Source organism: Rhinatrema bivittatum, chromosome 2 (genome assembly GCF_901001135.1).
Source record: "Rhinatrema bivittatum chromosome 2, aRhiBiv1.1, whole genome shotgun sequence".
NCBI classification, from domain to species: Eukaryota; Metazoa; Chordata; class Amphibia; order Gymnophiona; family Rhinatrematidae; genus Rhinatrema; species Rhinatrema bivittatum.
This window is the reverse complement of record NC_042616.1, coordinates 396,674,908-396,701,871: the sequence shown is the minus strand read 5'-3', so window position 1 is coordinate 396,701,871 and position 26,964 is coordinate 396,674,908. Positions and strand designations below refer to the sequence as shown.

The following is a 26,964-nucleotide window of genomic DNA, read 5'->3' as shown; positions in this document are numbered from 1 at the left end:
GCCTATAATGTTACTTATATACTAGATGTGGAGATCCAAGATTAATTTAGAGCAATATCACATTCACATATTAACCAACAAAACAAAAAAGAAGGGAGAGTAAGGCAGTATATATTATTTTAGCTGTTAATTATTGATCTTATCCTGTGTCAGGAGTCCATTGATGTGATTGAACAAAATTTTCCAACTGTTCAGGAACATAGAATATGTATCTGTTTCCTCTGGTTCTCAGTACACATTTACGTGGAAATCTCAATGTTATCTGTGTTCCATGCTGTCTGGCTTGAGGTATCACACTAAGAAATATTTTCCTTTTTCTTTGGGTTTCTTTTGAAACATCCGGATATATCCAGACTTTCTGGTTAAGATAGGGAGTAGAACGCTTTTGAAGAACCTTTTTAATAATAACATCTCTATCCAAGGATAGCAGAAATTTAACAAGTAGTGTTCCTCTCCCCTCCACCTGTTCTTCTTGTGGGGTTTCTAAGAACTCTGTGATATTCAGGATGTTTTCACTAGTTCCCTTCTGAATTTCCTTTTCCTCTTTCAGTCCTGATACAAAATATGCTTTAATGATCTTTGGTTGTTCCTCATCTGGTATCATTAAGACATCCTTTAAGTAGCATTTAAAACTGCTCTTTTGATGAAATTAATCTGCATTTTGGGAAATTAAGTATTCTGATGTTGTTACTTCTAAATTTGTTTTCTAATATTTCAACTCTTCTGTTCAATACCGTTTCACCTTTTATAATCACATTCTGAACAGAGTTCAGATTTTCCATTTTTTCTTCCAGTTGTACTATTTTCTCCTTCTGACCATTCATTGCTAAATTTAAATTTTCAAAGGAGCCTTGTGTATACTATTTTTCAGGACATCTGTTATGGACATTAACGAGTTTTGCAGTGTTGAAATAGCAAAGCATAAAGATTCTAATGTAATATTATTAGGTTTTTCCAAAGGCTTTAATACAGGATAAGATATCGGATGAACCACAATATTTAACTCTTCAGAGGTTTTGGACATCACCGACACATTCCTAGGGTCAGTCCCTTCCCCTCCATCAGCTCGATCGCTTTCTGAGGGCACCCCTCCCCCCCTCCGGAGTGGATGTTCTCAATCCCCCCTCCATCGCAAGGCCGTCGATTTCCCCAGCAAAGCCTGCCTCGGGCGTATTCACACCAATCAACGACATCCGTTGTAGAGTTAGCTCTGGGCTTGCTGCTGCCATTGCCTTTGCTGGGGGGGGAGGGTGTTAGCGGTGCTCCAGGGCTTAGAGTTGTTTCAACCGTTGGTGACGCCGTCTGCTCTCCGGTCGTCACTTGCACGGGGTTCTCTGAAGGTCTCATTGCCGGCGGGTAGAAATCTGCTATCGTGGTCTGCATCAAGGGAGGATTAGAGGTTCTCGAGGTAGGCTCTCTTATCCTGCCTTTTCTTTTTGTATGAGGCATGTCTCTTTACCCCACTAGCGCGGCGAGGAAAAGTGTCTCAGAGTTCGATGCAGGAGCTCCAAATGCTGCATCCTCACACACCAGCACCATCTTGGATCTCCTCGCATCATTTTTTACACGCACATCTTAGGTTCATGCCCCAAAACGGCCATGCCCCGCCCAGAACACGCCCACTCACTGCCCCTTGTTAAAAACTTTCGAGAAGTGCTCACTGCGGGAGATACGCGCATATTCTGGTAGCTTTTAAAATCCTCACAGCACGCGCAAGCCCAACTTCTTTGTGCATTCCCTAATTAATGAAGTGTTGGGCTTTTATAATTCACCTCTAATTGTCTCAGGGCACACTAAAAATCCATGAGTGCACACTAAATCAAAATAGTGCACGCTAAGAGGTAATTTTTAAAAACGTTGCTCATGTAAAACAGCCTGTGCTTACACATATCCTATATTATAAGCCCAAACATATACGTGTAGGTAAGCACACGTGAGCAAATTTTCACGTGCCCACAGCGGGACCAAAATTGATGGATATATTTACAGGGTCGTTCATTAAAGCACGATGGGCCGTTATCACGTGCGTTAGGGCGTTATCGCCCGCCCGCATCGCGACGATAAAATGTAAATGAGGGAAAGGGGAGGGGTTAGGGCAGGATTTGGGTGGGGTTTAAAAAATTATGGGCCCGGTTGCACTGCCGGTGATAATATTCAACACATTATCGCCAGCAATAGCGCCGGAAATAACTGCAGCTTTCGCAGGGGTGCTGCAATTATATGATGAATCCTGCGGTTTGTGCCTGCCAAAGCAATGCATGTAAGTCTTGTTACCTGCCTATATTTACACTAGGGATGTGCAATCGTTTAGGACGAATTAGACAATTTCAGCAATCTACCTCGCCTCCCTTTACTTGGGTCTATGTCTCTCTTTCCTCCATCTACAGTTGTCAGGATTTTCTACTGCAGCAAATCCTATCAACTCTAAAAACAAGCAATCTAGTTCTTTTTCAAGTGATATAAGCCATCAGACCCCTGCCCTCAAACAAGAAGGAGGTGGCATCCTTACAGGACCTGGTGTTCAAAAGGATCCATGTATAGAAACCACAGGCTGTGGCCGTAAATCGGCATTTGAAAATCAGTTCAGGTCTATGCAAGTAAAAGCATGTGCAGAACACAACTTGCTGTGCTCTTTCATATGCATGCTAAGTAGGTGTGCCAGGGGGCAGAACTGGGCTACAGAAGGGATTTCTCTGCATGCTTTTCATTTTCAAATTACGCATGTAAATCTGCATGCATAAAGTTACCCCTCCTTGTGAGCAAGTATAACTTTGTGCGGGTACACAGCAGCAGGCTCTGCGCACACCTGTGAGTTTTCAGTCCATTACCTGCTATTAAGTTCACTTAGAGAAGAGCCACTGCCATTAGCAATGGTTACATGGAATAGACTTAGTTTTTGGGTACCTGCCAGGTTCTTATGGCCTGGATTGGCCACTGTTGGAAACAGGATGCTGGGCTTGATGGACCCTTGGTCTGACCCAGTATGGCATTTTCTTATGTTCTTATGTTCTTATTTATTCCAAGAAATCCACTGTGAAAATCTGAGCTAATGTTTTTGGGTAAAAAGGACCTCGGACTTTCGCCCTATGCTGGCTGTTTGAAAATTTCCTTCTAAATGCTCCAGTTCACTTGGGAAGCCTCTGAGGTTGCTGCAGTTAGGGAGCGGTGCAAAGAGACATTACAAGGGGCATTAAAGCAGAAAGGGGAGACTTAAGAGACATTCTGCAGTTTGTTAAACCCTTCCTTCTCTGATATCTGTGTCTGGCAGGGGGAAAAGAAGAAAATCAGTTACTGAAAGAGCGATTATAATTTTTCTATGCTCTCCCGTTCCAGGGGGAACTTAGCCCCACTCCTTTGGTTGGTAAGGAGAGTGGCAGGGAATATCAATTAAACTGTACATTTTTGCAGCTGTCTTTTTTTTTTCTTTCATTATTTAAACTGATTATCTCGCACCGTTACCGCAGTACCACTGATCCTTTAGAAGCTGTCATGTTATCAGATGAGTCACAAATTACCTCATATCGAATGGCATCAGGCAAATATGCATTGGACAGAATATGACAAATGAAATTGCATGTCAATCAGATTCCATTCTGTGTGATGCAATTTGTTATATAAGGCACAAAGGTTTCTTTTTTTATTTTATTTTATTTTATTTTATTTTATTTTTGGAGAAGTTCATTTGATTGTAAGGGAGCAGCTTAGACAGTTTTAGATAATGACTTGACAATAATTGTTTTATGGACAGGGTGATAACTACTGCTTGCTTGCTTGCCTTGTACGTCCTTGAAACATTTTTATAGAGGGTGCAATTTTCCTATGGAAAAGGTATTGCCAGGCACGTTTAGTGGGAGCTGACGGGATGCTTCTGTCTTGCCTGTATTAATGGACCTAATGCTAGTACTTTGTAGATAAGAAAGGAATAAGAAGAAAGCTGTAGGACAGGAGACTGTAAAACATGATAAAGGACTTGTCAAGCATGAATAATATTTTGAGCACTCAGTGCCTTGGCCCTGATGTGCTTCCTATTAGACCCCTGCTGAAATTACATTTTTATAGCAGAAAGCTTTCATTCCGCCCAAAAGATGATAGGAACAATATATGTTGGAGCCATTTCCAACCCAGTTCATATTCTCTCGAGCTAAAATGTTCATAACAACTTTTACATAAGGATACAAGGGTGATAAATTGCCTTTGTATTATAAGTATGAATAGTATGGGGAATTGAGCAGGTGGAATTGGAGAATCTGGTTAATGAGGAAAATGTATTATCAGATTAATGTAAGCCTGGCAGAATTAGTCCCAGGATTCAGTGGTATGTAGAAATGATGCATAAAACAACAAGATCTAAGAAGATGACTCTGTTACACAAAATAAGGTGTTTCTGTATCCTGTAAGCTTCCCTTTCCCCCCACACACATCTCTTCTTTGTAAAAGACAGGGTGAGGGAAGGGTGGAAAGAGTACCTGCCACTGCCAGGGGGTTTCCTTTGTCTGTTGGTTTACTAATAGGTGTTGACTTTAATTGTCTTGCTTTCTCAATGGCTGTGCTGGTTCCCAGCAATCGATTTGATTAGTCTGCCTCAGCCTGTGTGGGCCACACTCAGTTTTGGAACATTTTTGCACAGAGAATATCACAACATCAACTGAATTCAGGTAAGAGAACAGAAAACCATTTTTTAGATGAACCTAATATAGTGCACACAGCATTATGGGGTAATTACAAATGTGTCATTCTGTGACATGATTTTTACAGTGTAATAAAATTGTTGCATGATTGTTTAACCTGGTTAGAATAAAATATTGTAATACTTTTTTGCATATTGTATACAATTGCAAAAAAGCTCATATCGCTAATGAGGTTTTCTGAGAGATAGGATGAAGTGATAGACCAGGAGTCTGATTTATCAAGAGTTTTGTTCCATTATTGTGGCTATTGAAAAAAAATTGGAGAATCAGGTTCAAGAATTCTACAGACTTATTAGTACAATATCACTTCCAGGGGATTTTGGAATGCCTTATGTAGCTTATGGGTCATAAATATCAGTTCATTTCTCTTTGCTATGGAAAAAATCTTGTTACTAACAGATAAGATAATGAATACAATTTATCTTTTCTAGTCAATTCTGCTCTTTGGCTTATATAGACCTAAAGATGCATTAAAAGAGGGGTGGCTAACTCTGGACCTCGAGAGCCATGGAAAGGCCAGGTTTTCAGGACAGCCACATTGAATATGCATGAGATAAATTTGCATATACTGCCTCCACTGTATACACATCTATCTCAGACATATTCATTGTGGCTATCCTGAAAACTTGGCCTGTTGGTGGCTTTCGAGGACTGGAATTGGCCACCCAGGTACAAATAGGACTAACTCTGAAAAGGAGTTATGTAAAAAAAAAAAATGCTGTTCTTGTTTAACTACTTAGGATTTTAATGGGAAGACACACGCTACCTTTTATCTCACCTTTGCTAAGAAAATATCAGTGCATTGTATAGGGCGTAATGAAAAGAAATTAAAGGTCCAATTTTCAACACAGCTTGAGAACCCAAATTAGCTGGCTGCGTTTTAGCCCAGAGTGTGGCAGAGTAGCACAGAAGGTTAACCAGTGCCATTTTCCACTTTGGGGAGTAGGGGTGGGGGTGAAGGGGAAATCCCCTGTTAGTTGGGGCATGTGGCTTTTTTACTTCCTGGCCAGGGGTGGAATCAGGAATCGAGGCAGGTGGCCCCTCGCTGTACCGAGGTGAAGGAAGTGGGTCAGGGGACATGGGTTCTAAGATCTTTGGGCTGGGAGAGTGGGGAAAGGGAGGGAGTCCTTTGGGGCATCAGTATCCCTTCATTCTGTGTTTGGGGAGATTGGGGGATGAAATCTCCTTCTTCCCCCACTAGCTGCCCCACAGTGAAAGGGATAGATAGCAAAGGGATTACTACATGCAGCTAATATGCACAGTATAGTCTTTTATTTTATTGTTCCTGCTACTACCGGCACATTTATTCCAGTTAAGTCAGAATCGATGTTAGGATCCAGTGCCATGAGCCTTCATTCGCATCTACCTGGAGATTTTCCCCCCATTCTATGGACCCTCTTAACTCACTCAGTTCTGTCGTGGCAGCTGCAGCCCTCAGCTAGGGACTATTCACCAGGGCTTTCTTTGGGACAAGGTGATCATGGGTTCTGAATCCAGCCACTAGATGTCGCCATTGCAAGATGACTAGGAATGCCTCCCCCACCCCTGGGACTGTGAACACTGCTTCCACAGCATCTCCTGCCCAGGCTGACCTGCTGACCCAGGAACTGAACCCAGGTCATTCGCATGACAGTACACAGCAGGTCAACCCCATTGTTTTCATATTTTCATAAGCTGTAGCTTCCAGGTTATACTCAGAGATGCGCATTAGGTTCTCCGTTCCCAGCTTGCCTCCAATTTGATAGAAAACATAAAAAGATTCAATTAAGCACATAACATCTGAATTATATTTACGATGTAAGAGGGTGATTTCATTTAAAATTACTTCAGATGTGATAATAACAAGTGAAGTTAACCAGTGATGCATAATTTAACCTTTCAGAAAAATGCACTGCCTGTAGCAGACACTTCTGTTCTTACAGTCAATCATATTCTGAGAGCCTTCTGCATTCCCATTATATGCAACACTTGTTCTGCATCTTCACTACTGAATACTATATCAAAGTATTATGCTACTAGCCTGCGAACCTAACTCTCCATTTTTTTTTCTGCTTTATGAGGGCAAGTTTCAAACAGTTTTAACATGCACACTTTGCCCAATTTTAAAACAGGATGCCACATGGGCCCTTTCCATTTAAAAATTCCCTCCCAAGCTGCACAGTAAAACTGCCTTCAGATTTTGCACGCACTGTTTTGCACAGACGGATGGGAGGGGGTAAAAACAGTGCAGCTAACAGTGTACCGCATATACTCTTAGCAATCTTGAGGGAGAGCAATTTTCAGGCTGGTCAATTTACTCAAATCAGTATTTATCCACAGAACTGGTTTTAAAACTTGCCCTGCCTATGGCTTACGTCAAAGGCCTGTGGAAACCAGCAGCATGAAAGTATTTTCCTTTGCTTCTTCCTCATTTATAACCTGTTGGTTTTATAGTAAGTCTAAGACTTCTGTCTTGAGAAAAGCTAAAAGATCAAAAAATATGAATATATTGTTTTGCTATTCTTCTTGCACATCTTTTTGTGTTTGGAGATATATATATATATATATTTATATATATATATATATATATATATATATATATATATATATATATATATATATATATATATATATATATATATAAATTGCACAAGTTTGTCATACACAGAAATATGTGAACAATTTGCAGACACACTTAAACCTGGAGGCTTCTAGCTTGACTGAAACCTGGACAGATTTTTTTTTTAATTCCGTCCAGATCTGTAGGGGATATTTGCCAGATTTCTTCCAGGTGATCTGAAAGAAATTACAAGGAATCTCAAAATTCCATGCCAGATTCATGGAAATTTCCAAAGCTGATCCAGCAACATCAGCTTTAGCTGTAGGTGAAAATCAGAAATGTTTTTTTTTTTGCATCTGCTTCAGCTTTTTGCCAATTTTTCTTCTATAAAGTTGAGAGAGCAGTTTTCCAAGTCATTTCCTACTCTTTGTCATTTCTAAAGTGCTATGAGACAAACACAGCACTGTGCAGATACACATGAGTGACAGACCTTGCTCCGTGGAGCTTACAGTCTAGTCATGACAAACAGGAGTGTATGGGAAGTGTATTTACATATACGGTAAAAGAGTAATTTACCTGGGTAAAGTGACGGTCTAAAGACTGCCATCCCTCATTCTGGCTTAAAGGATGTCCAGTCTTCCATAGCATGCATACCTTTAGTTGAACTGTGAAAATAAATTCTCATTGGTGCCTTTAACTTGGAGGCAGGGTTGGGAGGAACATAACACACATAGATTTGATTTTCAGATTGATGTGTTTAATTTTTTCATTGAAACTTCGCCCACACAGAAAGTGAGTACAAAGCACACAGGTACTTCATACCCCATGGACAACTTTCCAAGGGAAAGTATGTACATATTTTTTCATTTTTGAAAAATAGGTACAAGGTCTGTGGGTACAAAGTAGGCCCAAAACTTTGTACCTAGGTTGAAGCATTTGAAAATCGTGCCCTCATAGAGAAAATTCAAGAACATTGTCAAGGTTTTCTGTTTGTTGAATCTCTTTTGAAAAAGTTTGTTCATTTCTAGTGCTACACATTACTACATTCCTCATTGGGAAGCTAAGAGTAATGATTTCAGGAGCATTGTTTTAAGTCAGCATGTTGCTTTGTACCTGTAGGCCTGCAAGTGAATCTTCAAAGGGAAGCTGCCTTTGGAATTTCCCTTTGGAAATTCAGGGACTGGACAGCGAGGTGGGTACTTCTGCACGTGCAGATTTTCATCATCATAAAGCAGGCATGGGGATGTATGTTCATAATATTGTGTGTATTCCTTTGTGAGCTGCTTAGGGCCTCCAATATAAGTGGCATATAAATAAATAATAACATAACATAAAATTTGCCGTTTGCTGGCTGTGCTCTGCCCCACCCCTGACTCCGCCTTTGAGTGACACGGTTAAAAGTTCCCCTAGATGAAAACTGACACTATCAAGGTCCACAGTAGTAGGAGAAAAATATCCAAATCACCCTATCACAAAAAAATTCTACCTGTTTATTTTAATGCCATCTGAAGATTAACAAATCACTGAAGAAAAATAATATGGACCTTTATACAAAGGGCTACTACATTACTCGACTGCCAACATTTCCATTTGCGTGCCCATAATATAATCATCAGTCCTTTTAAATTGAAATATTTCACTTGTTTATTGCAAATAAAATGCGACTTTAAAACAGGTCCATGTTTTGAAGTTCTCTCCCTTTCTGCATCAGAGAGACATGGGTTTTCCACTCACTCTCCAGAGTGACGTTTCTGTGACATAGACAAGCAACTGTTTAAAACGTCTGTACTAAGCGACGGCGCCAATCATTTCATGCCACGTTGTATACTATCATAGAATGCCTCATTCATCAAACAAATTCCCCTCCCCCCTTTTTTTAAATGCAGCGTATTAATGTCCGACAAAGAGTCCACAGTATATGTAACTAAGTCACTTCAGGTTCATATTAGAGTCATATTAAAGAGAACCAATCAGTTTCCATGTTCAACCCCATGGTTTTACAGTCTTCAAAGAATGTATCCAGAACTGTTCTTTTTGGTTCAGTCTTGCCTCCTGATCCTCACCTCTGTTCAATAACAATCCATCTTAGCTCATCAATTGAATGTGAGTGATCCATGCAATGTTTATTCCATTGGAACTGTGGCCTTTTTAGCAGTGAATTGCTATGGTGTTCATTAAGAAGTATTCTTATAGATCTCTTGGTATGTCCATCAGAGATCAAAAAGCAAGGACTAATAATGGCATAAATTACCTATGCTGATGTGGAATTGGTATAAACCTTCAACTTTATAATCTGCCCATCCAGGTACTGTCCCTGCAAATCCTTCTATACTATGGGCCGGATTTCAATACCTACGTGCGAGTGTACATATGTGCGCACAACCTGGCGCGCACAAATGTATACCTGATTTTATAACATGCACACGCAGCCGCGCGTGCATGTTATAAAATCCCGGGTCGGCGCACGCAAGTGGGTGCACAATAGTGCAACTTGCGCGTGCCGAGCCCTTGAGGAGCCCTGCTGGCTTTCCCCGGTACCTCCAAGGCCGCTCTGAAATCGGAGCGGCCTCGGAGGGAACTTTCCTTCCGCCCCCCCCCCCTTTCCCTCCCTTCCCCTACCTAACCCGCCCCCCAGCCCTACCTAACCCCCCCCTCTAACCTTTATTTTATAAGTTGCGCCTGCCTCTGGGCAGGTGTAGGTTGCACGCGCTGGCCCATGGCCGGCCCGCAATCCCGGGCACAGCGGCAAATGGCCGCTGTGCCCGGGATTGCGGGGCAGGGAAGGGGCACCCCTTCCGTGCCCCTTCCCTGCCCCGCCCCTTTTTCAAGCCCGGGACTTACATGCGTCCTGGGGCTTTATGCGTGCCGCTGGGCCTTTTGAAAATAGGCCCGGCGCGCTTAGGCTTTTAAAATCTGCCCATATGTGTACAGTGTAAGCAATTTCTACGTGAGTAATGTCCCCTTTGATGAGACTCCTGATGTGTCTGCTGCCTTAGTTATATATTCCTTGATGTTACATCCTCTAGTGTAAGCAAAGCAAGACATTTCTCTGAAAACTAGATGCCAAAATATGCCATTGCTTTCTTATAATTGAGGCCACTGCCGTCGAACATTAAGAATACTTCAGCACACTTTTAAGCTGCTGTGAACTTCTACATATCTGGCTTAAGTTTCTGGTGCAGATGACTGCATACTGTTGATGTGGTATGCATGTGGTCTGTGTTTTGAAACTGTAACACACATATGCTATTTTCAAACAAGCCCCCACAATGGCCTTTTAGTGCATTCTGCTGATTTATCTTCCAGCTAGAAATACACATGCTATTTCTGCCATCTGAAAATGTAATATTGCCAGTTTATATGCAAGCATGCATGCTAGCCCTTATTATATCTGCATTAAATCTGACAAAGCCTTTGAAAATTGTCCCTTAATATGCACATTTGTGAAATGTGTCACAGAATATTCCGAATTAACACATAATTTACCCCCAAGATGCCAAACAAACTGGGGACTTTGCCTGTCTGCAAAGTGTCTTTCTAGTTTACTAAGATACTTTGTCCTTGCCATCAGGGCCAGCTGAGGCATTAGGCAGGGTAGGCAGTGGCCTAGGGTACTGGAAGTGGGTGGGATGGCAGAGTAGCTGGTAAGGGCGGTTGTTTGGAAAGGATGGATGAGATGAGAATTGGCACAGGTGAGGCACAGAGCTGGAGGGCATTTTCCATTTTGGGGTCTGTATTTCTGAGGAGCTGGGGTTGTTTGTTGTGTACGATTTGAGAGAGTGAGAGCCATTTAGGTCAGGGCACTATGAGGCTTTGTGGTTGCATATTTGATTCTTTTATATCTCATTTTTTTCTTACTCTGACTTGTTTCCACTTCTTACAGCTGCTTAACATTGTGTACTTTGATGTAAATTTGAAAACTAGCACTCACACTTTCTGGATTGTTGCTCAGCAGTTGAAAATAGTTTCAGTCCTAGGTAGAATTGTATTATGCTGTAAAATTTTAACAACTTCTAATACCATTACTCTTACCTGTTGAGAAAAATACTAGTTTCATTAAAATGGCTTATTTCATTAACAGTACTATTGTGAATAACCCATCACAGGCCAAGGTGGTTGTTCATTTGATTTATTCTGTGCATATTTTTGCACACCAGGGCATAAGCAAAGAATAAGTGAAATTAGTTTCCTTTAGCTTTAATTTTCTTGTTAATAAAGAACTTATTTTCCCTCTCACCGAGGAGGAATATCTTTATATTCCTGATTTTTTTATGAGAAGTATAAGCCAGCTAAAAATAATCTTTTTTTGCCTTTCAAAAACTACTAATAAAAAATGTTTCAAATACATTTGAAGTAAAATCCCTGCGAGGGAGACAGTTGGGCCATTAGATGACCGAAGGGTAAAACAGGTACTCAAGGAGGACAAGAAAATAGCAGAAAAACTGAATGAATTGTTTGCCTCGCTCTTTCTAATGGTGATAATTTTGTGCAACTAAAATAAATTTATGTGATAATGGAGGATGTAATAGATCAAATTGACAAACTAAAGAGTAGCATATCACCAGAACCTAAAAGTGGCATCCACCCCAGAATCCTAAAATAATATTGCAAACCTGTTACTAGTAATCTGTAACCTATCTTTTAAAACAGCCACAATATCTGAAGAATGATGACAATTTTTAAATAGGGCTCTAGGGAAGATCCAGGAAACTATAGAATAGTGAGCCTAATATTGGTGCTGTGCAGAATGGCAGATGCTAATCTTAAAAAAAATCACTGGCCATGTAAATAGATGTGGTTTAATTGGGAAGACTCATCATGGTTTCAACAAAGAGAAGGCTTGCCTTACCTATATTTTAGATAATTTTTAATGGTGTAAATAAACATTCAAATACAGGTAAGCCAGATGATATAGGGGGTCATTTTCCAGAAGGATCGCACGCGATAAGGGACGTGTCGCATGCAAAAAGTCCATTATCGCGTGCAATACCAAGATGGGGGCGGAGTTGGCCCTGGAAGAGGAGGCGTCACCGGGGCCGACTCTGCGAAGACGCTGCGGACGACGAAAAGGTAAGGCCCTTTTCGCGTCCTAGTTCGCGCCCAATAGCTACACCTTCTATGGTGGCGCTATTGGGTGCGAAACCGACAGCGATCGCACCGCAGCGGTGCGATCGCTGTTGGCTAGCGCAGGACCGCCCCCTGTTTTGGCCCCCGCCCCTCATTACCTAAAGTATCGTAGGCCTGCGATACTTTAGAAAATGAGGCCCATAGTGTATTTAGATTTTCAGAAAGCATTTGACAAAGTCCCTGTAACGGGGTGGCAAGTTGGGACAGGACTGAATACTGTCTAACCAGCCCCCTCCTCCACCGGTTGAACCCTTGTGTTCTGGGGGGGGTGGTAGAACTTGCCTTCTAGAGAAAATCAAGGTTGCTGCTGGATTCAGATACAGGCTGGGAGCTGGATACAAACAGGGCTGGAGACAAGGCTGGTATTAATGGCAGACAGGAGCTGGATATAGGCAGGCCTGGAACATGGTACAGGCTAGGAGCTAGGACTAGGTACCGGCAGAGCTGGAGACAAGACTGGAGTTGAGGGCAATGCCTGGAAAAGCATACATGAGACTGGACTGAGCAGGGCAAGAGAAGGTCAAGGCTAGACAAGGACTGGTCAAGAACAGGACTAGATAAGACAAGGACAAGACTAGACAGGCAACAGGAAACAAAAAAGAACAAACAGGGCACAAAGCAGGCTAGGCAAACCTAGAGGGCCCAGAAGCCACAAGGTAGAGCAGGAAAGCCCAAGAGGGCACCCAGCATGGTATGTGGGTCTGAAAGGCCACAGAGCAAGGCCAGGAAACCTGGAAAGGCCCAAAATAAGGCAGGTAGGACTGGAATGCCATCAGGCAAGGTAGAAAGCCAAGGTAGAGCACAAGGCAAGGTAGAAGGGCAGGATAGGCTGCAAGGCAAGACAGAAGGCCTGGATAGGCCACAAGGCAAGGTAGAAGTTCTAGGGAGGCTGCAAGGTAAAGCAGAAGGCCTGGGTAGAACACAACACAAGGCAAGGCAGAAGGCCTGGCTAGGCTGCAAGGCAAGACAGAATAGCAAGGAAGAGGTGGCCAGATCAAGGAGCCAAGGTGTCTCAATGAAGAGACACTGAGAGGATGGACAGGCTGGATTAAGTAGGGCTGGAACTGATTTGTCATGTGATCAGCAAGGAGGTATCTTGCACAACTGTGAGTGAAGATTGCTGAGGACCCCTGATGGAGGGGAGGCTGTGCAGCAGGTGGAAGCACAGGCCCCCCATAAAAGATTCCTCAGGAAATTAAAAAATCATGGGGTAGGACAGAGTGTCATATTGTGAATTGGTAACTGATTAAAAGACAGGAAACAGAGGGTAGGACCCTACAGTCAGATTTCCAAATGGAGAAAGGTCAGTAGTGGAGTACTATAGGAATCAGTACTGGGTCTTGTGCTTTTTAACATATTCATAAAATGGAAAATATTATATTGCCACTGTATCAAATCCATGGCACGACTACACCTTTAGTATTATTTGCAATTGTGTTCACCCCATTCAAAATCAAGATAGCAAAAATACAAATGGTGCAGAGGAGGGTGACAACAATGATAAAGAGGATAGAATGGCTCCCCTGTGAAGAGATGAAGTTAGAACTCATCAGGTTGGAAGAGAGACACCTGAGAGTGGATATGATAAAAGTTTATAAAATCATGAGTGATTTGTAATGGGTATATGAAGGATGGCTATTTATTCTTTCAAATAATACTAAAACAAGGGGACACTCTAAGAAACTAACAGGCAGCAGTGTGGAACTACTTTTTCATTCAGTGCTAGGGTTTGCCAACTGGCTCCAGATTTTCAGGCCAGGTTGATCCAGACCTGTACAAGGGGATAATCACTTCCCTTTTCTTACTAGATATTCCTCTCTCTATGCATCCCAGCATTCTTCTGGCTTTTGCTATCGCCTTGTCGCATTGTTTCGCAGACTTCATATCATTAGACACTATCACCCCAAGGTCTCTCTCCTGCTCCGTGCACATCAGCCTTTCCCCCCCATCGAATACAGTTCATTCGGATTTCCACTTTCCATATGCATAACTTTGCACTTCTTGGCATTGAATCTCAGCTGCCATATCTTCAACCACTCTTCCAGTTTCCTTAAATCCCGTCTCATTCTCTCCACTCCTTCCGGCGTGTCCACTCTGTTGCAGATCTTAGTGTCATCCGCAAAAAGACAAACCTTACCTTCTATCCCGTCCGCAATGTCGCTCACAAAGATATTGAACAGGACCGGTCCCAACACGGATCCTTGCGGTACACCACTTAAAACCGCTCTCTCTTCAGAGAAAGTTCCATTTACCATCACGCATTGTCTTCTGACCGTCAACCAGTTTTCAATCCAGGTCACCACCTCAGCACTCACTCCTAAGCTTCTCTTTTTATTCACCAGTCTCCTGTGCGGAACCGTATCAAAAGCTTTGCTGAAATCCAAGTAGATGACATTGAGCGCTCTTCCTCGATCCAATTCCTTGGTTACCCAGTCAAAAACGTCTATCAGATTTGTCTGACAGGATCTTCCTCTGGTGAATCCATGCTGCCTCTGGTCCATCAATTCTCCGGACTGTAGATAGTTCACTATTCTCTCTTTCAACAGTGACTCCATTACTTTTCCCATCACCGAAGTGAGGCTAACTGGTCTGTAGTTACCAGCCTCCTCTCTGTTCCCACTCTTGTGAAGCGGGACCACCACCGCTCTTCTCCAATCACTCGGCACCACTCCCGTTTCTAGGGATCTGTTGAACAGGTCGCACAGTGGACCCGCCAGCACATCTCTGAGCTCCCTCAGTATCCTTGGATGAATCCCATCAGGCCCCATGGCTTTGTCCACTTTCAGATTCTTTAGCTCTTCCCATACATTATCTACTGTAAAAGGATTTTCATCTATTCCACTTCCCTCCAGTTTCTTGTTGTGTAGAGATGGTCCTTCTCCAGGGCCTTCTTTAGTGAACACAGAGCTGAAGTATTCGTTTAATATTTCTGCCATTTCTTCGTCTCTCTCCACACATTGATCATTTCCACCTTTCAATTTCACTATACCACTTTGGACTTTTCTCTTTTCGCTGATGTATCTGAAAAATGTTTTGTCACCATTTTTTATCTCCTTGGCAATCCTCTCTTCCGCTTGACTTTTTGCCAACTTGATTAATTTCTTCGTCTCCCTCAGTTGAATCAAATATTCTTCTTTGTGCTCCTCCCTTTGGGATCTTTTATATTTCTTGAATGCTGTTCTTTTAGCTTTAATTTTGTCAGCCACCTCCTTTGAGAACCAGATAGGTTTCATTTTTCTTTTGCTTTTCTTTACATTTCTAACATATAGAGCAGTTGCCTTGGTGATTGCTCCTTTTAGATTGGTCCACTGCTGATCCACATCTGTCTCATTCTCCCATCCATTTAGTTCTTCCTCTAGATACTTCCCCATTTCCTCAAAGTCCGTGTTTTTGAACTGTAAAACTCTGGTCTTTGTGCTTCTTTTCCATATTATTTTAGTGATATTAAACCATACCGTTTGATGATCACTGGTGCTGAGGTACGCACCCACCTTGACATCAGAGACATTATCTCCATTAGTGAGCACTAAGTCAAGAATAGTTCCTTCTCTCGTGGGTTCCAATACCATTTGTTTGAACAAAGTTACTTGCATGGCATCCACTATCGCTCTACTATTTTTAGATTCTGCAGATGGGATTTTCCAGTCTACATCTGGCATATTAAAGTCACCAACGATCACCACTTCCCCCTTCTTACCTATCTTATGGATGTCTTCAACCAGATCTCTGTCCAGCTCTTCCTTTTGGTTTGGAGGCCTGTAAACCACTCCAATATAAATGGACGCTCCATCATCTTTTTTTAGGTCGACCCATAGTGCTTCTTCCTTGCCCCAATTTCCTTGCAGCTCAGATGCGTGGATATTATTTCTGACATAAAGAGCCACACCTCTCCCTTTTCTATCCACTCTGTCCTTCCTTAACAAGTTATAGCCTGGTATTGCTGTATCCCAATTATGAGATTCTGTAAACCATGTCTCTGTGATAGCAACAATATCCAATTCTGCCTCCGTCATTAGGGCCTGCAGATCTGGGATTTTATTTCCCAAACTATGAGCATTTGTGGTCATAGCTTTCCAGGTACTCTCTTTAAGGTTATTGATTTTCCTGTACTCCTTATGAGACTTTAGTTAAGATTTGTTATTCACTTCACTCTTTCCTTTTGCAGTTGTGCCACTGATGCCAGAGTTATCCATCTCAATTAGCTTTTTCTTTTGGTTATGGATCTTGAAATTCTGCATGCATTGGTTTTTTCTCTTTTCTGGTAACACTTCAATCTTTTTCTCTAGAACTTCTTCAGTTATTAATATAGGGAAGGCTTTTTGTTCTTGTTGCATTTGATACTGTGTGTGTCTCCTTGTTATAGGTCTAATTCTACCAGAGCCCACCGTAATCCTGGTTTTTAATGATTTACTTAATGACCTGTTTGAGTGGTGGGGTATACTTGTTGGCTTCCCATCTGCCAAGAATGGGTGACTGTGGGACACATGTGTTATTCTACCTGAGTCTACTGTATTTCTTTTTCTTGACTCCTGGTTATTCTTTGGTGTTGGGGAATTACTTTCTGAGTAATGCAATGTGGGTGTAATTCTTGTAATTGAAGCTAATGAGCTTTCACCTCAGTCAGCTTCTTTTTCAAAGAAGAGAGCTGTGCACAGATCGGGCAAGCTCCAAGTCTCCAGATGCTTTCCCTCAGAATAAAGGCTCCACAACAGTTGCATTGGATAGTTCTCATATTGGTAAATTTTTGGATTGGTATTTCCTTAGCTGTTAACAACTTACTAATTTATCTTGTTGCTAATGCTAATTTAGTCAGTCTATATTAGAAATCTAACTCCAGGGGTGGATGGGTAGAGGGGTAGGCTAGGAGGGAATCAAACAGTTTAACCTGGGACAAGCTGGGTAGAGCAGGACACTTTCTGGAACTTTAATAGTCCTTTAGCTATTAAATGATCCCTCAGCACTTCAGTGCCAATATTAACCAGATTATTAAAGAACAGCTATACAATAATAGAAATGCAGGTATACTGGATCTTAAAAACAAACAGTTTGCAAGGAACAATTATTATATAATAACAGACCTAGAGAAAGGTATAAACAGAGCAGTTCTACTGCACAGAGAGCCCAGATATTAATGGAGCACAGAGCAATGATTAGAAGGAATAGTGAAAGAAAACCAGCAGGTCCCCCCCCCCCCCCGAAGAGCACCACAGAAATTAAGAGTCAGAGCGCTTGAAAGAAGGGAAATTGAGAGACTTTCCTATTACACAGAGTTCAGAGGCTAAGATTCAAAGCACTAGTAGAGGAATATTAGAAACACAGAGATCTATTATGCACAGATTCTCTACTATATAGTAATTCAAATTTAAGACAGCCTTATCTGCACAGGAAACAGAAGAATCCTCTCTGGGGCTGCCACAAGCAATCTCATATATATTTATTTTATTTATTTTATTATTTATCATATATATTTATTTTATTTATTTAACTCTTTTACATACCGACGTTCGTATGCACATCACATCGGTTTACATTATAACAGTAGAAACTAAGGATGGAAATTACATTATAACCATTCATGTAACCGGGGAAAACAGGGAGTACACAGGGTGAAATAGAGGGAGGAGGGGATGCAGGAACAAAACAGTAAATAATTATTGAAAGAAACGATGTTTTGTGGAATACTATTTACATTGATGAGGATACATGTGAGGATGGATATTGATGATATTGGAGGGGTTGGTAAGGGGTGGGCGGGGGGAGGGTAGCATGTAGGGTGATAGTTGGAATGCGAGTTATTGGTAAGCTTGTCTGGAAACATGACATGACTTAATGGAGTCAGGAAGCAGCTAATACAGAAACCTGAAAAGAAAACTAGATATAGGGTTCCTGGAAGAAAATAACCTATCTGAGTTACCATATTATTCAGGACACTCCCCTTTTTCATAGGTGTCCTGAATACAGGGTACAAGGTTGTCCTGGAGCCACAGATTCCTTCTTGCACTCTCCTTTTTGTTTCTGTCAGGCCACTGGCCTCAGGCGCCAGGGTTCTTTCTGGTGGGGAGGAGGATTCAACTGCTGAGGTCCAAAGCACACAATGCCAGAGCCTGAGAGAAATGAAAAAGAAAGTGAGAAAAGGAGTTTGTGGCTCCAGGACAATGCTGACCCCTGTATTCATGACACCCACCAAAAAGAGGATTACACAAGATGGCATCTGAACAGGGACCTGAGGCATCCATGGGGTGGATTCAGATATTAATGAAGAGAAGAGAGGAATTTTACAACTATTGTGTGGTTTGGGAGGTTTCAGTAATAAACCGCGAAGGAGCAAAAAATGGCCGCCATTCCCCACCTTGGGACAGCTCAGAAGAGGAAATCAGTGAGAGGGAGACCTGCCTTATGAAGGCCTCTACAAGTAACCAGACCTCAGGGTACACCTCAGAGTTATCCACCCACCCTCTGAACCTGAGAGGAGGGGAAACAAACCCATTCCTCTGATAAGGGATCTTCAAATTCCTGGCCCCTGCAGAAGACTGCAGTTGGATGGAGTAAAGATTCTGTGAGTGGAACATTGCTAGCACCCGGTATAATAGTGAAAGATTCTCAGTAGTCACCCCAAAGTGCAACCTGCTAGTGATGGGGTCTGCCATCATACCAAAGTTTTGGCATTTGGCCATGGAGGTTCCCATCCAGTGATCTAGCCTTGTGGGAGGAAGTGTCCAGAAGAAGATGGAGGGCTGTGTTCCCCTAGCCTGGGGAACTCCAGGAGCCAGGAAGAAAGGAAAGAAGTATGTTTGCTATTGTTGTAATGTGTTCTTGTAGATATGCAAACATGGGTGGGCCTGCTGGCTAGACCAGTCCACCGTTCTCTCTATAGTGTCATCCCATGGGCTGTCTGTCTGTCTGTCAGGTTGTGGGCTAAGAAGAATGCCCGTAAGGTTGGGGGTGATACCCTGTGTTTGATGTCTAAGATGAATAATAATGGGATATTTATTTATTTATTTATTTATTCATTCAATCTTATATACCGGCTTTCAAGTTCATTTCAAGGCGGTTTACATTGATTGAAGTTGCAGTAGCAACCTTCAAACACATATATACTAAAAACAAAACATGGTACATGACTAAAATACATTAAAACCAAAAGCTAGCTGACTAAAAATATATTAAACTAAACCCTTTCAAATCCCAACAATTCTGCCACATCTTCCCAGGTACCCCCCTTCCCTCCACCCATCCATCTACCCTCCTCCCCTCCACCCACCCATCTCCCCTCCTTCCCTCTTAGACTCTCCTCTCCCTCCTCTCCTAGTGTCTCTGTACTACTATGGAAAACGGGGTCAACTATTCAGGCTAAAAGCCTGTTCGAATAGCCAGGTTTTTATCTGCTTCCTAAAGCTGTTAATGTCCTCCTCTGTCCGAATCTCAGCGGGTAAGGAATTCCACATTTTTGGCCCTGCTAGAGATAAGGACCTCTCTCTCACTGAACTAAGGTGAGCCAGCTTGGGCGATGGAATGGTCAACAAGGCCTGCCCAAGGGACCTCAAATTTCGTGATGGGACATGGATACGTAAGGAGGCATTCAGCCATTCCGAATTCGTGCCATATATTGCTTTATGTATTAAAGTTAGGCACTTGTATTGTATACGGAACTGAACCGGCAACCAATGTAAACCCATCAGAACTGGGGAAACATGATCAAATTTTTTTGTGTCAGATATTAGCCGTGCAGCGGCATTCTGCAACAATTGCAGCGGACGGATAGTCGATGAGGGCAAACCCAACCATAGGGCATTACAATAATCTAACTTGGGTAGAATTAATGCCTGGACTACAATCCGGAAATCATTTGAGTGCAATAGTGGTTTTAATCTCCTTAACACTCTTAATTTGTGAAAACCGTCTTTTAGGATAGCCTTCACAGAAGATTTCATTTTAAGCTCAGAATCTAGCATACACCCTAGATCTCTTACCTCAGATTGAATTTTATATAAAGGGAGACAGTTAAGGATGTCCTTTTCTACTTTCTCTGTTACCTTGTTACCGATAAAGAGTATTTCGGTTTTTGAATTGTTTAGCGCTAATGACATATGCGTAAGAAGTTGGTTTATTGATTGATAATAGACATCCCAGAGTTTCAATGTAGCTGACAAAGAATCTTTTATGGGTATCAATATCTGGATATCGTCCGCAAAAACGTAGTGTACCAGCCCCAGACCCGCTAAGAATCTACATAATGGGGCCATATAAATATTAAATAAAGTTGGTGAGAGGGAAGAACCCTGAGGGACTCCAGTATGAAGATCAATTACCTCGGATTCAGCTGTTCCCAATTTAACAACGTATGATCTATTGGCCAGAAACGATTTAAACCAATCTAATGTTTTGTCTTGAAGACCCACTTCGCTCAATCTAGAAATAAGTACTTCATGATTGATGGTGTCAAACGCCGCTGATATATCCAACAGAATCAACAGATAGGAGGTATTCTGGTCGAAACCTCTTTGTACGGTATCAAGTAGTGAGATTAGCAGGGTCTCTGTATTCTGAGCTTTCCGAAAACCATATTGGGCCGGGAAAAGCAGCTGATGTTCTTCTAGGTGGTCCATTAACTGTCGGTTGACCACTTTTTCAATCAATTTGGCCACGAATGGAAGAATTGAAATTGGTCTGTAGTTTGTCAAGATTTCTGGATCCAGATTAGTTTTCTTCAAAATAGGTTTCACCATTGCACATTTCAGACTGTCAGGAAATGTGCCTTCTTCTAGTGATAGATTGACAATATCAGCTAGTGGTTTGGCTATAATATCTCGCACTACCTTCAAGTGATTGATCGGCATTTTGTCCATGGAGTGATTAGCCGGTGTCATTTTTTTTATTAAATTCGCTATTTCTAGCGATGAAATGGAATCAAATGTTGACCAATTCACAGATGGATTACTAGGTAGAACAATATTTTGTAAGGTCTGTGTATTGAGATTTTTTAATACGATTTGAATTTTTTCCTTGAAAAAGGCGGCAAATTCATTGCTCTTGTTTTTTAAGTTATTCCCCCAATTAGCTACATTGCCTCTAATATTGGTCAGTTCTGATACATATTGAAACAAAATCCTAGGATTAAACTGAAATTTATGTATCCTATCCGAATAAAAATTGCGTTTGGCCGTGTTAATTGCTTCTCTATAGTTATGTAAGGCCATTCTATAGTTTACTTGTGACATTTCGTCTCGGTGTTTCCGCCAAATTCTTTCCACTTTCCTCAGTCCTCCTTTTAGCTCTTTTAGATGAGAGGAGAACCACGGGGCTCTGTATTTACCTTGAAGGGGAATCGATTTTTTTACAAGGGGACATAGTTTGTTTGCTAACTCCAGCATAGTTAAGTTCCAAGATTTAACTGCGTCCAAAGTATTCGATCTATCTAGAGATAACACAGCTTCCGGGAAGTTGGCAATAAGATCCTCACTATTACAGGCCTTTTTAACTTCAATTTCTATTTTATCATCTGGCAGCGTCTCAATCTGAGGCCTTTTTAGGGAAAGACCGGCAGTAACTAAATAGTGGTCCGACCATGGTACTGGTAGACTACTAGGTACTATATTGACCTTCAGGGCGTCATTTAAAAACACCAAATCCAAAGTATGGCCCGCTTTATGCGTAGGAGCATTAATAATCTGAGTGAAACCTAATGCTTCTAGTGTATTTAAGAAAATCTCACAATTGGCCGAACGTGGCCACAAGTCCACGTGTAAATTAAAATCCCCCATAATAATTGTAGGAATCTTAGTATCAATCATAGATGAAAACAGTTCTATAAGGGGAGAACTATTATGCTCTAATAAGCCCGGAGGTGTATATACCAGGCAGATTTGTAATAGGCTAGATTTAAATAGTGCAACTTCATATCGTGCAGCTATATTAATTTTTAGTTGGGACAAATGGTAGGTTTTATTCACTAATAATAGTAGGCCCCCTCCTTTTTTATCTACCCTAGGGCAAGAAAAAACATCATAGTCTGCATGGGGTAGCTGATTAATAAGTACTGTATCGGAAGACCTTAACCACGTCTCTGTAATACCACAGATATCAGGTTTCTGATCCTTAAGATAATCCAGAACGACCGGGATCTTTTTACTAATCGATTGGATGTTAACCAAAGACAAAGATAACATTGTTAGTGTTATAATTTTGTGATTAGGAATAAGAGACACTTGGGTCAGATACCGCTGCGTGGGTCTTTTCCATTTCTGATCTTGGCGCACTATATTTCTGTTACAGTTAATCCTAGCTGGAATCGGATATCCAGCCATATTGGGCTTTAGTACTCACAGTTATTATGGAAGCTTGGATGGTCTGTGGACACTGGGCACCAGGAGGCACCAAGGGGGGCGCTAAGGGGAACGCCCCTTTAGCGTGCCCCTTCAGCTCGCGCCGACGGCTCGCGCCGCCAAGCTGGTCAGTGTCTTAAATGGCCCCGCGCAGATTGATGACGTCACCCGGGGGGAGGGGTCGGCGTCTAGCGAGGGGGAGGACCAGGTCTCCAGGAGGTATTGCAGCAGCTGTAATCAGCAAAGTCCAAAGTGCAGGTGCAGTAAAAAACAACAAAGATTCTTCTCTCCCTTGGGCTCTTGAGAGCCACCGACTCGGTCAACGTCTTAAATGGCCCCGCGCAGATTGATGATGTCACCCGGGGGGAGGGGTCGGCGTCTAGCGAGGGGGAGGACCAGGTCTCCAGGAGGTATTGCAGCAGCTGTAATCAGCAAAGTCCAAAGTGCAGGTGCAGTAAAAAACAACAAAGATTCTTCTCTCCCTTGGGCTCTTGTGAACCACCGACTCGGTCAGCGTCTTAAATGGCCCCGCGCAGATTGATGACGTCACCCGGGGGGAGGGGTCGGCGTCTAGCGAGGGGGAGGACCAGGTCTCCAGGAGGTATTGCAGCAGCTGTAATCAGCAAAGTCCAAAGTGCAGGTGCAGTAAAAAACAACAAAGATTCTTCTCTCCCTTGGGCTCTTGTGAACCACCGACTCGGTCAGCGTCTTAAATGGCCCCGCGCAGATTGATGACGTCACCCGGGGGGAGGGGTCGGCGTCTAGCGAGGGGGAGGACCAGGTCTCCAGGAGGTATTGCAGCAGCTGTAATCAGCAAAGTCCATTTGGTAAAGATCTCCACCCCGGAAAGCTACAAAGGTGTCAAAGGAAAATGTGCAGAATATTGCAATGTTTAATGTGTTAGTATTTGTGCCAGTGTGTGTGAGTTAGATGAAAAGTGCTTCAGACTGAAGGTCTGTGCTAGTTGTAGCTTGCCTCTGGGGTCTGATCTCCTCCAGTTGGTCCAACCTTATTGTTACATCTGTACTTTTCATAGTCGAGATTCATTGTTAAGTCCAGTCCTGGAAAAAAATGTTTCCATGCCAGTGTCCTGGCACCAAAATATGTTTTCTTTTTGGGAGGAGAATAGAGGGAACCTCTATTTCTCCACTGTCCTTTTTTGTCCCTAGCTGAAGTCCTGTTAGGATTAAGAGGAGGTAGGAGGTTGCAGGCCATGCCTTGGAGGCACCACCTCTGAGGATGCCTGGATTGGTCGGCAGCCTGCATAAAAACGGGCAGAGCATGAGAATCAATGTGACAGTTTTTGTTACAGTTCAAGGAAGCTGGAGAGTTGCTGAAGTGAGTCCTCATTTTTAGGCTCCACAGCCTGATCGCAGTAACCCGCAGTCTAGCAGGGAGCGTCTTTGGGAGTGGAAGAATTGTTTTTGTGAAATTCTGTTTTTGGAAGTTTGGGATTTTTGTGGGGAGCCTGGTTCTGCCTCAGGGAGGATTTTCCCCCTGCCTAGAGGAAGTCAGGATAAAGGTCCTCTGTCTGCCCAAAGAAGGGACAGCAGTGTCTTATCAGTGGAGAAGGCAGTTTATGAGAAGAGTCTGGTTCCTGTTTTATTGGGAGGAATTATTGCCACCAGTTCCCGCCCTTGAGAAAGAGAGGAGATTTTGATTTTTGTATTTTTGGGTCTTTCTAACCCTGAAGTCCAAAGTAGCATCAGAGAAAGAGATAGGAGATCCCAGTCCTCACTAGGAGCCCACTCTCTATGACCAGAGGTTTGGGGTTTTTTCCTAGTGCCTGCCATCCAAAGGGACACGTAACTCAGCAGTGCAGGGCTGAGTCAAAAAGTACTTTTGGAATTTGTTGGGCGAAAATGAATTGGAGAATTTTGGTGGATAGTTGGATTTAAGATATTTTTGGTCAGAGTACATTTTTTTTGGAACACTCCACCCGAGGATCCAGTGTCTTTTGTGAAAATCCAATGTGCCCTCAAAGCAAAGACATCCCAAGCACGAGTGTACATCAGAGCAAGGAAAAGATTAACCTGTGCCACCCCTGTGTGCCTTGGGCCCCAGAGGTTGAAGCCTCCTCTCTGCCAGAAAGATCCCTGGTGCCTGGAGCCAATCAAGAGACAGAAACTAGGAAGAGAGCAAGAGAAGAGAAGAGAGTTTGTGGCCCTGAGACAGCCGTGTAACTCTCCAGTCAGGACACCCACCAAAAAGGGGACAACATTAGTTTCAAAATTACTGTGTATGGTAATACATGTTATGACAATATGAATGATATTTTTTAATTTGCAAAGTGACATTTTCGGGATTCTTCTTTTTTTTTTTGTCCTTTCAGAAGAGATATTGTCAGTCATTCTTAACACAGCTTGCAGTAGATGACACCACATTAACAAATGTCAGATTAGTATTTATATGTAATTTTCTCTACTAAGCAAGTACACCTGGCCTATTTATAGTAATATCATTTATTAATATTGCTGCAGCCACATTTTATAATGTCTATACAGTAAGTAGGTGCTCTATCATCATTCTATGCTCGTATGCCCCCAGGCTATGCACAGAACTTGGTTTTATTAGTTAATGACTAGAACAGGACTGTTACATGCATACTCGCTCTGTATGCACACTGTTGTACAATGACATGTTTTTTCTACCTTAACCATTAGTAAAAATGGGACATTCAAAATAGATTATGCAGACTGATTTCATATGCCATTTTCTCTATATTATTATTTGTATATCAGGACAAACTTTTCTATAATTTTTATATTGGAAACCATGTTAGTTAGAGTTGACCTCTTTATGGGAGATAAACAAGGATTCTCATTTTTTCCAGGGCTTCAGCAACTCTCTATTTGGCTGAAATATGTCCTAATTGACAGGTTCGGTTTTACATGTCACCTCTTAAGGACCTTGCAGTTTCCCAGGACTTTACTTCCCTGGCTTTGTAGGATATATAGTACTCTGGCTTATATATTATACCACTCTTGTTGCATCATTTGAGCTGACACTAGATTTTTTTTTTTGAAAATTTCTCTATCTGGTTTCAGTATTTTTCTGATGTTCAGCATATATTTTTATAATACATTTTTCACAATTTAAATTACCCTGCTCACATTTCTTTTACCAAATCCAAATGGTGAAAATGAGCTCAAATGGTGAAAAACCCCGATGAAGCTTGTGAGGGTTTCCTGAAGAGCAAACAAGATATGACAGTGGTTTAGACTTGAGGGCCTGTATCCACAAGCTTCTGGAGCATGATTTTTAGTATCTCATTAGAATACTTCACTACCCTGTTAGTTTGTAGGTGACAAACAGATGCCTTTTTAGCTTTTATTTTCAGCTGGTAGCAAATTTTCTGCCAGACTCTTGATGTTAAATTAACTTGCTGATCAGTTAAGATTCCCTTGGGGGATACCTACCCTGCTGAGAACGTTAAATATTTCTGATGCTACTGTCTTCGCAACTGCCTGCATTGGGCCTACTTGGGAGTATAGCATGGCATAATCTACAATATATCCTATGGTTCCACTATGTCCAGCCATATTCTCTCAGATAGGATAACTCTGGTGGGCAGAGGACTGAGAGGTGCTTTCTGATTCTTTTTGAGAGCAGCTAGCTGGAATACTGAGAAGCTGCAATATCATTTTACCTGTGGAATAAATAGTTATCCCATTTTCATCAGGTCAATGAAGAAACTGCACAGTTACCCTGTGTTTAAATAGTACAGGATCATCTTGGTCCTAGGCACCTGCATGTGCCATTACAGCCCAATAAAAGGAGGGGGGGGAGGAGAAGAATACAGATGTGAGGAGAAAGTAAATCTTTGCAGTTGAAAGGGCATATGTCTGATAATGGGTGAGAAAAGCAAATGTCCTTATTGACTCCTTTTGTGTTTGTTTCAAAGGATATGATCTCCCTAATGTCAAATGTTGCCCATTCTTGTGTACTCCTTTGATTTTCTAATTTGGGGTTCTTTCTATACATTCCTGGACTTTAGAACCCCTTATATTGTAGCTGAAAAGTTTCCTCCCTTTTCCTGTGGTTTCACCTGGTTGATTGCTGTGATCTACTTCTTGATCTTGAAATTCAACTCCATATCTCTTCTTCTTGTACCATGTGGGCATCTCCTCACTGTCCCTGCTGGATGAGCATCGGATGGACAGCCTGATGATTTTCTTCTCCTTCCACTGTGGCACCAGAGTGGCACTCATTCCTCCAAACAGTTTCCGCCATGTTGGCTCTGAGTCTCAGACTCAGTGGAATAGAATAGAACGGAAAGGTTTCTCAA

General features: G+C 42.1%; 1 protein-coding gene across 1 annotated transcript in view; it reads left to right on the top strand.

The window, feature by feature from the left end:
• The window catches only part of CTNND2 (catenin delta 2), a 2,320,710-nt gene that overhangs the window by 309,704 nt on the left and 1,984,042 nt on the right, over positions 1-26,964 (top strand).